The 11744-nt window shown below is 29.4% G+C and overlaps 1 long non-coding RNA gene and 1 pseudogene across 1 annotated transcript in view; both read right to left on the bottom strand.

The window, feature by feature from the left end:
• Positions 1 to 11744, bottom strand: part of LOC111739019 — a 134634-nt gene that overhangs the window by 19959 nt on the left and 102931 nt on the right. The window lies entirely within an intron of this gene.
• On the bottom strand, positions 1263 to 1381 carry LOC111739933 (annotated as a pseudogene).

Genomic DNA, 11744 nt, shown 5'->3' with positions numbered 1-11744 from the left:
TAAATTTAAAACACAAAATTATAAAACTTCTACAAAATAACAGAAGAAAACCTTGAGGACCTTGGGTATGGTGATGACATTTTAGATACAACACCAAAAACACAATCCATGAGAGAAATAATTTATAAGCTGACATTCATTAAAATTAAAAACTGCTCTGTGTAAGACCTTGTCAAAGGAATGAAAAGACCAGCCACAGGTTAAGAGAAATATTTGTAAAAGACACATATAATAAAGGATTGTTATCGAAAATACACAAAGAACACTTAAAACTCATCAATAAGAAAACAAACAACCTAATTTAAAAATAAGCCAAAGACCTTGAAAAACACCTCACCAAAGAATAGATGAAATGACAAATAAGCATTTGAAAAGATGCTCCACCTCATATGTTATCAGGGAAATGCAAGTTAAAATAAGAGTGAGATACCACTCACTATATGCCTGTTAGAATGGCCAAAACCAAAACACTGATAACATCAAATGCTGGCAAGAATGTGGAGCAAGAGGAACTTACTCATTGCCAGTGGGAACACAAACTGTTACAGTCACTCTAGAAGACAGTTTGTAGGTTTCTTACAAAACTAAACCTACCCTTACTGTATAATGTAGCAATAACATTCCTTGGTATTTATTTACCCAAAATAAGTTAAAAACTTACATCCACATGAAAACCCGCAGATGTTTACAGCAGCTTTGCTTAGAATTGCCAAAACTTGAAAGCAACCAAGATGCCCTTTAGAAGGTGAATGGATAAATATGGTACATCCAGACAATGGTATATTATTTAGTGCTAAAAAAAATAAGCTTTAAGCCATGCAAACATATGAAATAAACTTAAACATATATTTCTAAGTGAAAGAAGCCAATCTGAAAAGGCTACATATTGTATGAGTCCAACTATACAACATTCTAGATGCAACATTATTCCGAATATATCTACTTATGGGGATTAGTTTCAAAACTCATTCAAGAATTATTCCTTGAAAATTATATCTACTAACCCATTCTAAGATATCTCTTAAAAAAACACAGAAATATTTTCCTATAATCTTTTATCTTTTTTATAAATAGTAATTATTATAATAATATGGAATCTAAATACAACAATAATACCAATAAATCTGTATTTAGATTTTCAAGATTTTTCCTAATTTATTTGTATTTTATTCATTTTTTTTTTTTAGACAAGGCAACTCTTGGTTGACCTCACAGATTGCAAGGACCTTGTCAGTTTACAATCCCTTATTTTTTATTTTTTATGCCTATAGCACCTGGTCTTCCTAGGTTATCTCCCATCCAAGTACTAACCAGGCCCTACCCTGCTTAGCTTCCAAGATCTGATGGGATCGGGTTTGTTGAGGGAGGTATGGCTGTAGACAAATTTCCCCTAATTTAAAGTATTGCTTCTTATTTAATTCAACTTTTCTCACTCTAAACATCTGTGATGTTACATAACTAACATTACAATTAGATACTTAATCTAAAAAAATGCTTTGGTTGTATGGAGAAATCTATAAAAGTAAAGACAGAATACAATCTCTAACAAGATTAAGACCAGAGAACTATATAGAGGGTACACAGAACAAAAATCTTTCACTTGGAACAAAAATGTATACTCCCACAATAACTCTTATTCCTCTTGAATGGGGAAATAGAAATAGTTATTTTATCAGCAGGTCACAAACTGAAAAATATATACACAGAATTGAACATCTACTGCTGATGATTATTCAATTACTAATTTGCATCACTTAACTGAGAACCAACAATGAACTGAGCACTGTCAAAATTTTATTTTAGTACTCACAAAGGTTTTGTATTAATCAGAATGTGGTCGAAATTATAAACAGATAGGGGAAAAATAGTAAGATATTGACAAAGTGTTACCTACTCCTAGAAATGTTTATCAGTTATCTATTGTGTAACAGAATACCTCAATATTTAGTGGCTTAAAACATTAATAACTTATTATTCCTCAGTAATCTGAAGGTTAGCTGCAGAGTTTCTCTGCTGGATTTGCTATCAATATGACACAACTGGGATGGAATGTTGAAGATAACCTCACTAACTAATCTGGAAGTTGGTTCTTGTTCAGTTTTCTTGCATGTGGCCTCCCATTCTCTAGGCTAGAATAGCTTTTTTTTACATGGCAGCCATAAGGTAGCATTTCAAAAGGGTGAAAACAGCTGCAAAAACACTTGAGAACTAGGCTTGGTAATTCATACAATGTGATTTCCAAATTATATTGGACAAAGCTAGAAAAGATTGAAAGGATTGGAGAGTAGAACACATCTTTTGATGAAATGTGACAATATGTGACTGTTTTTCAATCTACGACAGAAGTGAATAAGGTTTTTTCATAAGTACATAATAGATAAAATCTTCATCAACAAAGATGGGAACTGTATAGTCTAGGGCAACAGCTATTTTTGCTTGCTTCCTGTTTGATTATTGCATTTTTACATCATACTTATTTTCTAATAATGTAACTCTGCAATATGACAAGCCTTTGAATATCCTATTCCTTATGAAACTGAAACAAAGGAAAACAGAATAGAAAATATAAAATCACCTAAAAAGATATCAAAAGAACACAATATAAAAAATATGTTAAAAAAAGACTATCTACATATAAAAATAAGTTTTATATATTGCTTGGTTGGTTTAAAAAGCACTTTTAAGTATAAAATTTTTAAGTATTTGATTTGACTCTCACAATAACTCACTCTGTGAGGAAGAGAGAAAATGTATTATTATCCCTATTTTAAAGAATGAGTTGAAATATCTAAGTGATTGTTCTGGGAACATATTTCAGGTAAGTGGCATAGATAGATCTAGAATTCAGATTTCCTAAGTTTAATCATTGATCCATTATGTTTTAAAACAAAGCCAGTTTATCTCTTTTATCTAATGAAAAATTACTTAAAATATGCATCTTTATAATATTTTCTAGACTTTTCTTACTTTTCTTACTGTTTATGGAAATGCTTTATGCTTTAAACAAATCTTTGTTATGAGGTTGAGAGTCTAATTTTTGTTAGATTAACCATTAGACCCAAGGATAGTGGCCCTTTCTCTGTGGGTGGGCAAAGCTGTCTAATAATTAAAGTGCAGAATACTAGAGGTCTATGAACAATACTAATCCACTTATTTTAACTAATCCAAAATTACTTATATCATCTGTGTGTTATTATATGAACACTATATTTTACAGATTAAAAATATTATATGTCATTACCTAATTTTCAACTCAAATCAAATATAAAAATTTAAAAATAATCCTCAATTATTTCAGATATTTTGATGTTATTTTTATAAATTTATACAAATACTCTGAAAAAATAAAACCTTAACTAAAATATCTATCATAATAATCACTTATTACAAAAAAAAGATTATGTATCAAGACATTAAAGAGAGGCTATGAAAACTGAAGTGACATTAGAATCAACAGCCACAGAAGGTGACAAAGACTCAAGGTCTAAACCCAACCAAATTGATTGAATGTTAAAACAAACAAAAATTACAACCTCCAGAAGATAATAGAAGGAATAAACTCACAATGTAGTTTAAAAATTTTCAAGATAAGTCCAAAATTCCTTGGCATATAAGTAACCAGGGAAATATGACAAATTGCAAAGGGAAAAAATAATTAATTTCAATTCCCAAGTGGCCCAAATGTTCCTTCAGGTAAAGGTAAACACTCTTGAAATGGAAAGGTAGAAGTACTCAGCAGTAAAATAAAAACTGTATGAAAAAATGAAAATGTACTGAAAAATATAATATCTTCCTTTAAAGTATATAAAGTCTCAGAAACTCGTGTGGCAATATCAAAAGATGTATATTTGTCTCAGAAGGAAAGAAAAGAGATCAGTTTAGAAAGCATATTTGGTAAAATGGTAACAAAAACTACAAATTTGATGAAAGGCAAAAATTTACAAATCTAGCAAACTCATCAAATCTAAATAGAATAAACTCAAGGAAAACCATGTGTTTTGACATCATAGTCAAAATACTGAAAACCAAAGATTTAAAAAAAAAAACAAAACTTGAAAGCAATCAGAGAAAAATGGCATGTTAAAGGTTTACACGTTTTTAAATTACTGTGAATTTCTCATCGGAAACCACACAGACAAGAAGACAATGGAATGCTATATTTAAAGTACTGAAAGAACTGTTAGTACAATATTTTGTATCCAGTAAAAGTAACATTCATCAGTGATGATGAAATTAAGTCATCCTAATGAAGGAAAATTAAATGAATTTCTTACCAAGGGATCTCTGTAAAGTAACTAATAAAATTCTTCAATCTGAAAAAAAAAACGATACTAGAAAGAAACTTACGACTTCAAGAATAAAGGAAAAACAAGAGAAATGGTTAATATCTGTGTAAAATTAACAACATTTTTCTCCATTAATTATTTAGGATATATGACTGTCGAAACAAAACTTATAAAATTATTTTATGGGTTTCCAATATATGTAGATCTAATATATATGGCAACTATAACATAAAAGGAAGAAGGTAGAGTGATCTGCATAATTGTCTACATTTTATGTGAAGTGGTAAACTACTAATTCCAAATAAACCATGAAACATGATTTATGTATATAGAAATATCTAGAGAAAACAACAAAAATGGTACAGAGAGATATAGCCAAATAACCATAGATAAATTTTAACAAAATTTTACCAAGTATTAAAATATTCCAAATTAGAACAGAAAAAGGATAATAAAAAACTAAAAATTGAGAAAACAAACTAAAAAATACACAATGTAGATTGAAATGCAAACATAATAATAATTATATTTGTGTGTACAAAATTAAATATCAATTAAAAGGTAGAAATTCTCATATTGGACTTACAAAGACTCAACCATAAACTGCCTACAAAAAACAAAACCATTTTAAATATATTGATCTAGACAAGGTAAAAGTAATGGAATGGAAAGCGATATACCTGCAAATACTAATCAAAGAAAGCTGGAAAGGCTGTTTTAATATCAGACAAAATAGACCTCTAAAATAATATTATCAGGATAAATAGGGACTTTACTTAATGACAAAAAAATGACATGACCAAAAAACACGTAACAGTACAGACTGTATATGTAGTTAACCATAGAGTTTCAAAACTTGAGGAGCAAAATCTGATATTACTGATAAGAGAAATACATAAATCCATAATCATTCATAGAGGTGTCAACTCTTCTCTATCAAAAATAATAAATATGTAGATAGAAAATTAACAAAGATATAGAAGCTGAAAAATACAGCCAACCATCTTGACTTTATTGACATTTATGAAACACTCCATCAGAAAAATCAGAATGCAAGTCTTCAAGTGCACATGGACAATAAGTATATAAAAAAGTAATTATCATTGTTAGTAAATCAGGAAAGCAAAAAATGTAAAAATAATGAGATCCTATATCATTATTTATAATAGATAAAAGTTACAAAGATTGAGAACACCAAATGTAAGCAAGGGTGTGAGGCAATCGGAATGCTTATACATTGATAATGGGGAATGTAAATTGGAAGAAAAAGTTACAAAACATGTTTGGCAGTTTCTTATAAAATTAAATATATACTTATTGCAAAATCTAAATAATTCTGCTTCTTGATATCTATCCAAGAGAAATGAAAATGCATACTCTCAAAAAGTTTTGTACAAGAATAGTTGTAGAAGCTTTGTTCATAATAACCAAACACTAGAAATAATTAAAATGCCACCAACAGGAGACTGTATAAACAGATTGTGGTATACATATGAAAAAAAAAATCAGAAAAGTAACTTGGAATGATAGAACTAGAAAGAAAGTTGAGAAAACTCTGTGAGTTAATAAAAATGTTCTGTATCTTGATGGGATAGGGCTTTCATGATGTTTGTTTTTGGAAAAAGGAATTGAACTGAATTATTAAGATTTATGTATTCCACAAAAATACAACAGTAAACAAATATGAAATTCATTTTTATGGTAATACGAATTGGTGATTTTGAAACTACTTTCTGTGTGCTCTAGGCTTGAGCAAATGAGTAAACATTGACAATATTCGAAGCCCAGTTTCTCATTTTTGTGAATTTGAAACAGTATGAATTCATCATTTTTACAAAAGAGAAAAATAAATGGATAGATGCAAAAACGATATTATATATGTCATATTCCCTTTCTCTAAGAGGGCCTAGAAGCAATGACACAAGCAGCAATGAGCAAACCAAACATCCCGATCTTGGTTTCTAAATACCATTTTCCACTAAAAGTCATGAGGCATTTTTGGAGATAAAGCTTACTTCATAGATGGAATATGAAAATTAGTAAATAAGCCTGAATTGCCTTGTACTGTCTTCATTAAGTAAGTATTCAAAGAGTGATGAGGACAAACCAAAATGACACAGAGCCAAATTTAAGAGGGCCCTACTGAACAAGTCTGATATAAATTAAGCATTAAAAATGAGTAATAATATTAATAGAATACAATCTATTGTATAGAATAAAAATCCATAAGCCATCCTAACATAAATAGACAATTCTTTATAGTTTATCAAGCATTCATAGTTTTTAGTGGGAGATATCTATTTATTCTACTGGTGAAAATGAAGTATCTTACAATCTGTTTTGGATCTCTAAAACATATGGCACTGTGGTGTATGAATATAGTATATGGTATACAAATACATAGTGTGAACTTAATAAATATTTGTGGAGTCTAGGAATAAAATACAAATAAAAGGAAAGAAAAACAAATGGTATTATGTACATTTGATGGTCTTATTTTCGACATAATATGCTATTTTAAATTTTGCAATAAATGTTGAAACAATTTATCCAAACTACATTTTTATCACCTTTTGAGTAACAAATTACCTAGTCGACCATATAAAAATCTACTCCTCCAAGCAGCATCCTTTCCTTCCTCATGCTTTCCATGATAGAGTTCCCAAATATTTCACAAGGGAATCCCATATAGAGAAAATGAGATACACACACTGCCAGAAATGGGACACAAGGGAGATTACTTGGATATTAATACATGTGAGCTACAGTAAATTAAACTAAATGAAGAGCTGTCACATAAGGCATCGTGTCTACTGATTGCATATGAGCGATTCTAGACGAATTGCAAGCTATCACCTATTCTCTCCACATCAAACCAGGAAACAGTAATGTTTGCTTCTATTTGCAATGGCAATAAAGAACAAAATCTGAGTGGTTTTTTTTTGTTGTTTTTTTGCTCCTGTTATATTTTCGTACACTTAATATACATTATATGCCGTTGATTACTTTTATTTTAAAGATAATGTCTCCAAAATTGCATCATACGCTCACATTTTTGTTAACCTAGATACATAAAATCATAGGTGTATTTTTCTAGTTTCAATTTGCAATGATTTTTTCATAATCATTTTATTCTTTCTGATTTCTATGTTTTTCAAACAATCATATTCTTTTCTCTTAATTAAAACATATTAGAATTTAATATGCCCTTATGGAAAAATAAAAGACAGAAGATATCCAGTAAGGCAAGTTTATTAATCTCATTATCCAATGCCAATTAAAGCATTGCTACACTAAAGGTAAGTTTCAGCTGATCTTTTTCACTCTGGTAACTGACCTTTTATAATTTTCAGTGTAAGGAAATGATTGGTTTCATCTGCTAACTTTGAAGTCAACATCACATCTTTCCTTTTTTTACTGAACAATTGATTGTTCTCAAGTTCTGTTATATTAGATACCATATTAGGGAGACAAAAGTAAATAGCTCAACTTATGTGCCATTTAAAACCTTCTAGCTTCTCATGCTACCTCTTGTGTTGTCTTTTATTGGCATATCCTCACAGAATATAAGCACAAAATAATGGGAAGTTCTTACATTTTACAATGAGTTAAGGACCAAATTCCAAGGCTAAGCAAATTAGATAAACTCCTTAGTATCAACAAATAAAGCAAAACCTGAGTTTTCTTGCTCTTAAAATGAAAGTGTTAAACTAGATAGTCCATAGAGTTTATCATACATCTAATTGTGAAATAAGTTCATTTAAGTAAAATGAAAATAATAAGATGTTCATATATGAGACTCCCAGTTAAGAAGGTCCTCTGAGTTCAGGTATTAACTTCCCCACTTGTCCTATTATATAGAACACAATCTTAAAGATATCCTCAGATTTATAGTATGACTCACTTCTTATAACGCATTTCCATATGCAATGCCAAATATTCATTTGCACTGGAAGTCCCAGTCACCCACTTTTGGCTACCTACATATCTCAACTAACCAGCTACAAATCTGGGAGTTTCCAGCTCTAATGACATTTCTAGACTTGAAACTATACCAAAAAGCATGGGTATGACATCCTGAGCTTTTGTCTGAAGGATGATAAAATCATGTACAGAAAAATAATTGCCTAAATGTATGAACTTTAACCCATAGATTAAAGAAATAGTCAGGAGCCTGGAAGATTCCTCCCTTTACTATATTAGTCTGCTAGAGCTGCCATAACAGAATACCATAGATTGGGTGACTTAAACAACAATTATTTATTTTCTCACAGTCCCATAGGCTGGAAGTCCAAGATCATGGTTTCAGCGGGTTTGATTTCTTCTGAGACTTGTCTCCTTTGTTTGCAGATAGCTGTCTTCTTTCTGTGTTCTCACATGGCTTTTTTTCCATGTACACACCTTCCTGATGTCTCTTCCTCTTCTTATAAGGATAGAGCATCACCCTCTTGACCTCATTTAACTTTACTTTCTTAAAGGCCCTTTCTTCAAATACAATCACATTGGGTATCGGGGCTTCAACATAAGAATTTTGAGGGAACACAATTCAATCCATAACATGTACTCACTCATCAGCTACTCTAAATTGTGGTTACTCAGGAAAATTTTTGAATAATGAGCAGACATATCTATTAAGCTGTTTCTCTTTGAGTCTTGTCATGAAGAAATATAGATCTTGGTAATATATAAATTAGCATCAGTTTATATTTCCTCCCTCAGTTTCCCTTTTCCTTACTTTTCCCTCTCTTTAGTTCTTCCCTCAGATTATATTTTTTAGATCATCTTCCATAACATTGATAAGTAAATTTTATATATATATCTTCCTCAGGACCATCTAGATCAAGCAGACAAAATTAGTTCATAACATATAGAATATTCAAATAACATAGTTAATTCATTCCCAACATTGTACCAAAGAAGCAGAAAACACACATTTTTTTCAAGGTAATGTGAAACCCATAGAAAAGTTAAACTTAAAATAGGCTATGTGGAAAATTTCAATTTAATTATTTTTAAAAAAGAATATTATATAGACCTCGTTATGTGACAAGAATTAAATTGGAAGTCAACTATAAGAAAATATACTAAATATACTAAAATATAAGGTTTAAAAAATCAGGGAAATTTGTCTATTTTTCTTATTGATGTACTCCAAAGACCTAGAAGACTTGGCATATAATATGTACCCAATCTTATTTTTAAATAAATTAATAAACAGTTATTATTTTAAAACTTATATCTGGAAAATTAAACACATACTCAAAAGATTTATGAGTTAAATGGAACACAACTATTTAAAACTGAAGAAAATAGACACACATCATATCAAATCTTGTGGAATGCCGCTACTGTTTTTTGGAGGAAAACATATATATTAAATATCAGGAAAGCCTAAAAATTAATAAACTAAGGTATTGATTCAGGAAGATATAAGGTAAACCAAAGACTATCTGAAAAGAGAAGAAAATAATACAAAACTAAAAAATGATCAAATAAAGCAATCTTTGAAAAACTAAGAATAGACACATTTATGGTAAAATCCAAAAATAAATAATACATATGACAAAAAATTAGAAACAAATGAGTATATGAGTATATCGAAAAGTTTATTTTTATATTTTATGTTATTTTTATTAGGTATGTAAATATTTATAATTATTATGTTTCTAGTACACATTTATTATTATTAAATATCTCCTTTTAGGATGTGGTTCCATAGTGTAGTGGTTAGCATGTCTGCTTTACACACAGAAGGTCCTGGGTTCACACCCCAGTGGAGCCATAGTCCATAGTCTACGGCTGTGCCATCCTGAACAAGCCTGATGTCTAATCTCTGCTAAGCAGAGTTGGGCCTAGTTATTTCTTGGATGGGAGACCACCCAGGATGACCAGGTACTGTAGGCATAAATAATAATAAAATTAAATTTAAAAAAAAAACTCTTTTTATCCTCTTTTAACCCACTTAAAGTATTGTGTATTGAGAAATATATAGTCTAATGTTAGTATTGCTACATCTCTAAAATTTTAGTTAGCATCACCTAGTATCACTTTTGGCATTCTATTATTTTAAAACTGTTAATTTTATGTAATATTTACCTTTTTAATTCAAATGAAAATTGCTTCTTAAAGAAATATAACACATACAATTTGATTGTGATTATTGATGAATTTAGCTTTACCTCTATTATTATATTTTAAGTTTTCTTTGCATTTTTTGCTATATTTTATAGTAGATTTCTTTTTAGAAGTTTTATATTAACAGAAATATCAAGAAGATAGAATTCTCATATATTTCCTCTACCCTCACACACATTTCTTCTTTTATTAACATCTTACATTAATTAGTATAGTATATTTCTATAATACTTTCCTTTTGCGCTTACCTTTTCTTCTTATTTCATTAGTCTCATATTAGTTATTTAGGCCAATAAAATTGTAAAACATAAATATTGTTAATATTTTTTAATTCAGAAATATTCGTACAAGAAGGAAAGTTGGAGTAGTGAACCATTCACCTATAACACCATTCACTACAGTATGTCCATTCCTATAGTAAAAACAAACAACAACAACAAAAATAAACTGAATTCTCAAACTTGTTTTGAATATTCACTCTATCTCTTTATGTAAATGAAACTTTGCTTTTGCAACTTTTCGTTTCATTCTCTCTCTCTCTCTCTCTCTCTCTCTATATATATATATATATTGCCCATACCTTGTTTCATATCCATGGCTTCAATTATCATCTTAAATTTTGATTCTAAATACTAATCATTCATAAATCTATATCTCCAGCACAAAGCTTGAAAGATTATTTTCCAATGTAATCACCTTTTGCTTCTTTCTCTTTATTTTAAAATTTCTCTTTGGCTATATTTATTCTCTTTTTTTCCTACCTCCCAGAAGTTGCTACATGGTAACTTTTATGACTATTCCCTATACATGTTCATTTGATCTATTTCTGTCCTAGTTCTCTCAGGAATTTAGCTTTTGAATGATTTCTTTACTTTAGTTCGCATTTACTCTTTTCTCAGTGGTTGCCTCTTCTAAAATTCGAAATATTCTTCTCAAAGATTATTAAAATAATGGCTATGAAATTATGAAAAAAATACTTTTAAAACCATATTTTTATAACCAACATACCTAACTTTAAATATGAATGAAGACTTTTCAGATTTGCAAACTCAGAAATTATATCATCCACATATATCTAGAAACTATTTTTGAATAAAGTAATTGTACCATTGAATGTCAAAAAAATAATAATAATAAAACACTGAAGCCAGAGAATTCCAAGCAAAATTGATGAATACATTCTAATAGAATTTATAATTAAGATAAAATACTTATTGCTGTTATGACTGTGTAATTTTTATTTCAAAAGAAAATTCTAAAATCCAAGAGGCATGAGATGAAAAACATTTATTAACAACATGAAAAAAATTAAAAGAAGTTATG

This window comes from Pteropus vampyrus, unplaced genomic scaffold (assembly GCF_000151845.1).
Source record: "Pteropus vampyrus isolate Shadow unplaced genomic scaffold, Pvam_2.0 Scaffold2, whole genome shotgun sequence".
Taxonomy (NCBI): Eukaryota; Metazoa; Chordata; class Mammalia; order Chiroptera; family Pteropodidae; genus Pteropus; species Pteropus vampyrus.
The sequence above is the reverse complement of the archived record's forward strand: the minus strand, read 5'-3'. Positions and strand labels throughout refer to the sequence as shown.